Genomic DNA, 6,000 nt, shown 5'->3' with positions numbered 1-6,000 from the left:
GACTTGCCCAGGATCACACACCAGAAAGTTTTGTGTCTTTCTAATTTTAAAAATTTTGATAACTTATCACTAGCTCTCCCCTTCTCATGCCCCACTCCCACTCCCCCATTAAAAGAAAAATAATTTCCTTGCATAAATATAGTTACACAAAGCAAATACCCACACTGGCTATACCCAAAAAGGTACGTCTCACTCTGCACAGAGATAGGCAATGTGTTTTTGTCACTAGAATCCCTCCTTGGTTACTATATTGATCAAAGTTATTAAATTTTTCAAAGCTGTATTGGGTTGTTTTGGTTTAAGTTCTGTTACTTGTTCTGGTTCTGCTCACTTGATTCTGCATTAATTTATACTGGTGGTATCATTGGGTCAAATGCACAATTAAATGACTTCCAAATTGCTTCCCAGACTAGCTAGACCATTTCACAGTTCCAGCAAGATTTTGTTGTATTTTAAAATATAAAAAACCATTCTTACCTGCAGGGGAGGAGGGGAGGCAAACAAAAATAAATAGCAGGCCAGATTTGGCCCTCATGACACTACCCTCTCCTGGGAGAACTATCAACCTCAATCTATCTCCTTTAATTGATAATTTTTTTTTTTAAACTGGAGCAATTAGGGTTAGGTAACTTGCCCAGGGTCACACAGCTGGAAAATGTTAAGTGTCCGAGGCCATATTTGAACTCAGATCCTCCTGACTTCAGGGCTGGTGCTCTATCCATTAAGCCACCTATTTGGATCATTGCAGTCCTCTCTTGTTTGGTCTGCCTTCCACAAGTTTTTCCATACACCAGTCCATGTCACAACTCTGAGGTAAACAGCTCAAACGTTAATAAATCATAGAGATGGAAAGAAACTTAGTGTTCATTTAATCCTATCTCCCTCCTGAAAATTCATTCTTAAATTATCCCAGACTTCATTTAAGTCAATTCAATAAACAGCTATTAAGAGCTTATGGTATACAAAGTAAGTAGGGCAGAGGGGAAGGAGGAAGGAAGGTGTGGAGGGATGTATGTTCAAGATTACTATCTTGAATTAGCTCATGGGAAATAATATAAATGAAAAGTAGTGTGATAGACATATGTATGTTTATATATATGCTCCTGCATAAAAGAGAGGTACATGTAAAACATTATAAAACTTGTGAGGAAAGAAGACAAAAGAATATTTTATTCTCTATGAATAAATCAGGAAATGAGGAAGTCACTCCCTCCTATTAGGCAATTCTAATTGTTAGAAGTTTTCTTTATATTACATTTTAAATCTACCTCCCTGTAATATCTACTCACTGGCTCTGCTTTTGCACTCTAGAGTTTCAGAAAACAAATCTAACTCCACAAATCTAACTCCCTCTTCCACATGAAACCCTTTCAAATGTATGAGGACAGCTATCTTCCTTCCTCTATCTTCTAGGATCAAAGTCAGTTGGGAGTTATCAACCACACCCTGCTGGGTTTTGGTCTCCATTCAAAAGAGGAAGGCAGGAGACGGTTATAACCACACAAGGGTTCCTTATGAAAGTGCTTTCTCTGCTGTAGTCAGTCTGGCATACAGTGGTTTTAGGCATTCCAGTAACATGGTATCTTTCTAACACACTCACACACTTGGTCTTGTCCTGAGCCCTCAAAGTATTTGCTTTCTCCTCACACATTCCTAGAGGGCCTTGTCTGAACTTCTTTGCTCCTCCCACCATCACCCCCTACCTGCGTTATTTCAAAACATATATTATTGTATAGTTTTATTTCAGGCAGCCAACCAGTATGTACTTACCAAGTATATTATATGTGCCAGGCACTAGGCTAAGGGCTGGTGATACAAACAGTCCCTGTTCTGGAAGTGCTCACCCTTCACTGGGGGAGGTGGGGAACATTCAACTATAGACAGATTATATTCAGGATAAATTGGATATAATGAACCAGGGAAAGTTATTGGAAGAGAAGTTGAGGAAGGTTTCCAATAGGAAGTAGGATTTTAGCTGAGACCTGAGGGAGCCCAAGAGGTAGAGATAAGGAAAGAGAACACTCAAGGCATGGGGGACAGTCAATGAAAATGCCTTCAGGAAGTCAGAAGGTGGATGGAATGCCTTGTTCAAGGAACAGGGAAGGTTCAATATCATGGAATTGCAAAGTAGTTAATGGATGGAGTTAAAAGACTGGAAAAGTAGGAAGGAAGGAGGTTATAAAAGGCTGTTGTGACACTGGGAGACAATCCCAATTGCTTCAGGGGAAAAAAAAAAAAAAACCTTTCAAAGAAATGGTTTAGGTGCTACCTCCTTTATGAGACCATTCACACAGAGAGAGAGACCCCTATTAGCATATTTTCCCTCTTGGAATTACTTTATACATACTTTTATTTATTTATTTGTGCTTTCCCCACTGGAAGGCAAGCTCCATGAGGGCATTTTGTATCCTCAGCATTGTGTTTCACCATAACTGATGCTTAATGAATTTTGTTGATTTGGACTGAATAGTATTTTTCTTATGTATGTCATATCCTCTTTTATTCCATTAAACGTCTTGAAGGCAGGCACAGTATAATAATGTTTCATTTTTCCATTCCTAGTACCTAGAACCATGTCTTTTTCCCCTCTCTTCATTTTCTTTTTCTTGTTACTTTTTTTTATTTTAATAGTATTTTATTTTTCTAATTGCATGTAAAGATAGTTTTCAATATTCATTTTTGTATCATTTTGAGTTCATCTCATTGTTGAAGAGAGCCATGTCCATTAGAAAACTGATCCTTATTATTAAGTATATAATGATCTCCTAGTTCTGCTCATTTCACTCAGCATCAGTTCGTGTAAGTCTCTCTAGACCTTTCTGAAATCATCCTGCTGGTTATTTCTTACAGAACAATAATATTTCATAACATTTATATACCACAATTTACCCAACCATTCTCCAATTGATGGGCATCCACTCAGTTTCCAGTTTCTAGCCACTACAAGCAGGGCTGCCACAAACATTTTGGCACATGCAGGTCCCTTTCCCTTCTTTAGTATCTTAGTATTAGTATTTAGTAGCACTGCTGGGTCAAAGGGTATGCACAGTTTGATAACTTTTTGAGCATAGTTCCAAACTGCTCTCCAGAATGGCTGGATGTGTTCACAATTCCACCACCACTTTTCCCACATCTCCTCCAGCATTTTGCATTATCTTTCCCTGTCATTCTAGCCAGTCTGACAGGTGTGTAGTGGTATCTCAGAGTTGTCTTAATTTGCATTTCTCTGATTAATAATGACTTGGAGCATCTTTCATATGGCTAGAAAGTTTCCATTTCCTCATCTGAAAATTATCTGTTCGTGTCCTTTGGGTCACTTTATTGTTAAGAAGAGCTAAGTCCATCATAGATCACACAGTCTTGCTGTCACTGTGTACCATGTTTTCCTGGTTCTGCTCACATCATTAAGCTTCAGTTCATGTAACTTTCCAGACTTTTCTGAAATCTGCCTGTTCATCATTTCTTATAGAACAATAATATTTCCTTACACTCATCTGCCATAACTTGTTCAGCCTTTCCCCAATGGATGGGCATCCACTTGTTTTCCACTCCTTGCCACCAAAAAAAGCCACTGCAAACATTTTTGCACATGTAGGTTCTTTTCCCTCTTTTAGGATCTTTTTTGAATACAGACCCAAGAGTGACTGCTGGATCTCAGGGTACGCACTGTTTCATGGCCCTTTGGGCATAGTAAAAACATGTCTTCAACATGGAAGATGCGTAATAACAAATGTTTAATTGAAGTTAAAATGAAAAACTTGCAAAGCTGAGAAGACCCAACCACTGCTCCCCAGGAGACTCTCATTTTCCCCAGAGAATTACCAGCCCAAGCCATATTTTTGCCCTTCCAAAACGAGCTCTCTTTAGGAAACAAGAGCAAATGTTTTCATTCATAAAAGTCTTAAGCCAGAGCACCAGAAGATTGGAACCAGTACCCGGCCGGCTGCACTTGCCCAAAATGACTGTAGTGGTTCAAGAGGCAACCACTGGGTGGCAGCAGTGGGCACTCCTTGGTCTTGGGATTTGGACTGGGAGGGGTGCTGCCCCTATTTATGCTTCTGTGTTGTGTACACAACAGCTAAGGAGCAAAAGATGCTCGTGCTTCTGAAAGCATTCACAGCATGAAGGGACCTGGAAGATCATCCAATCCAGGGGTTCTCAAACCTTTTTGTGGGCTGGTGAAGCCTATGGACACTTCTCAGAATGAGTTTAAATGGAAAAAAATAAAACGCATAGAATTACAAAAGAAACTAATTATGTTGAAGTTGTCATCAGAATTTTTTTTAAATAAGTTCCTGGACAATTCCAAAAGACTCATGATGAAAAATGCTATCCATATCCAGAGAAAGAACTATGATGTCTGAAGGATGTTATTCTCACTTTGTTGTTGTTATTTTTTCTTTCTCATGGTTTTTCCCTTTTGTTCTGATCCTTCTTTATAGCATGACTAATGTGAAATTATGTTTAATATGAATGAACCTGCCTATCAGTTTTATTGCCACCTTGGAAAATGGGGAAGGGAGGGAGAAAAATAGTCAAAATCTTATAAAATGCAATTTTGAAAACTTAAAAAATGAAAAGGAATGTTTAGAAAATAAAATGAGTTCATGGATCCCAGCTAAATAATCAGTGGTCTAGTCCAACCCCGTCATTATACATGTAAAAAAAACTGAGGCCCAGAGAGATTTGTGACTTGCCCAAGATTGTGCTGATAATAAATTGGTCAGATGTAGTAACAAATTAGAGGCAGGACAATATAAAAGGCTCTCAGGGAATAATCATTTATTTGACCATGCACCAGTAAAAATAACCTGTAGTTCTTGTACTTTTCAAAGAAGAGAGAAGCAGGGGGCAAAAATATAGAGCTGGTGAGACAAACAATAGCAAAACTCTGCTGTCCCTGGACATTCTGACTAATGGCTTAGCAGCTTGGAAATTTGCCCATTTTGCTTTGGGAAACTGTCCAACCCTGAGAAAAGTCCAAGAAGGTAAAGGCCAGGAGCAGCTGGGCCAACCCCAGAGCAAAAGCTAAACCTGGGGGAAGGGGGGAAATGTAGGAAGGCACAAAGCCATGTTTATTGGCAGCAAAACGGTGCCCTGGGGCACCTGCTACACAATCAGGATCTGACGCTGATTTTAGGTTTAAGGCCTAAAAACAGAACACTAAAGGTCCTCCAGACCTAGATTCTTTCTCTCTGATTGGGAGAGGAAGGATGCTTTGTCACATGATCCCTCTCATACGCAAGAGGGTCATATAATATCACCATGGCAGCTGCCCAACGATGAGAAGGATTGGGGCAAAGGCAAAGGCTGCCTTAGTCTAAACAACCTCCTAATATCAGAGAGAGCCAAACACCTACACCTGGACACCTACACTTGGCTTGGCTGGAGGCATAACTCTACTCTCCCTTTCTCCGAAGCCTAAAAGCCATCCCCTCTTTACTTACTGATATTGATAATATAGACTTGAGTTTCCCACCGACTTCTCTCCTCTATGTTCTGAGAGTAGCCTTGCATCTTCCCCTGAAGAGCCCCTTCAGGATGGAAAAAAAATTCGGAGAAAAGCCATTATTACATTCTTTGTCCTGAACCTTCAGGGCCTGGAGGAGGTGCATTAGAGAGAGCCTGCCTATTCTTTTTTTGGTGAGAGGAACCAGGTCACAAGACGGTTCTGCATCCAGAGGCATGAATGAGCCCACTCATGGAGTCTAGTTAGTAACAAAGGTCAGCTCTGACTTACAATCTAGGTCAGGTTGATAACCACCAACCACACACCTTCTATGCCTCTTCCTCCTTCCTCTCTCACACCATATTTGAATATTTGAACCCAACCGTTTATCTTTTATACCCAAACCCTGAAGAGTTCTAGAGGGGGCTTTTGCTGTGGCCTTCTGGGGTATATTTGGGGAAGCCTGTAGAAGAACTATAAATCTTTGCTTATTTTTCCCCAATCTGAGGCACCAATTAGGCAGTCATTCAATGAATATTTAAGGCAATTAA

The sequence above is a fragment of the Sarcophilus harrisii genome, chromosome 2 (assembly GCF_902635505.1).
Source record: "Sarcophilus harrisii chromosome 2, mSarHar1.11, whole genome shotgun sequence".
Lineage (NCBI taxonomy): Eukaryota > Metazoa > Chordata > Mammalia > Dasyuromorphia > Dasyuridae > Sarcophilus > Sarcophilus harrisii.
The sequence above is the reverse complement of the archived record's forward strand: the minus strand, read 5'-3'. Positions refer to the sequence as shown.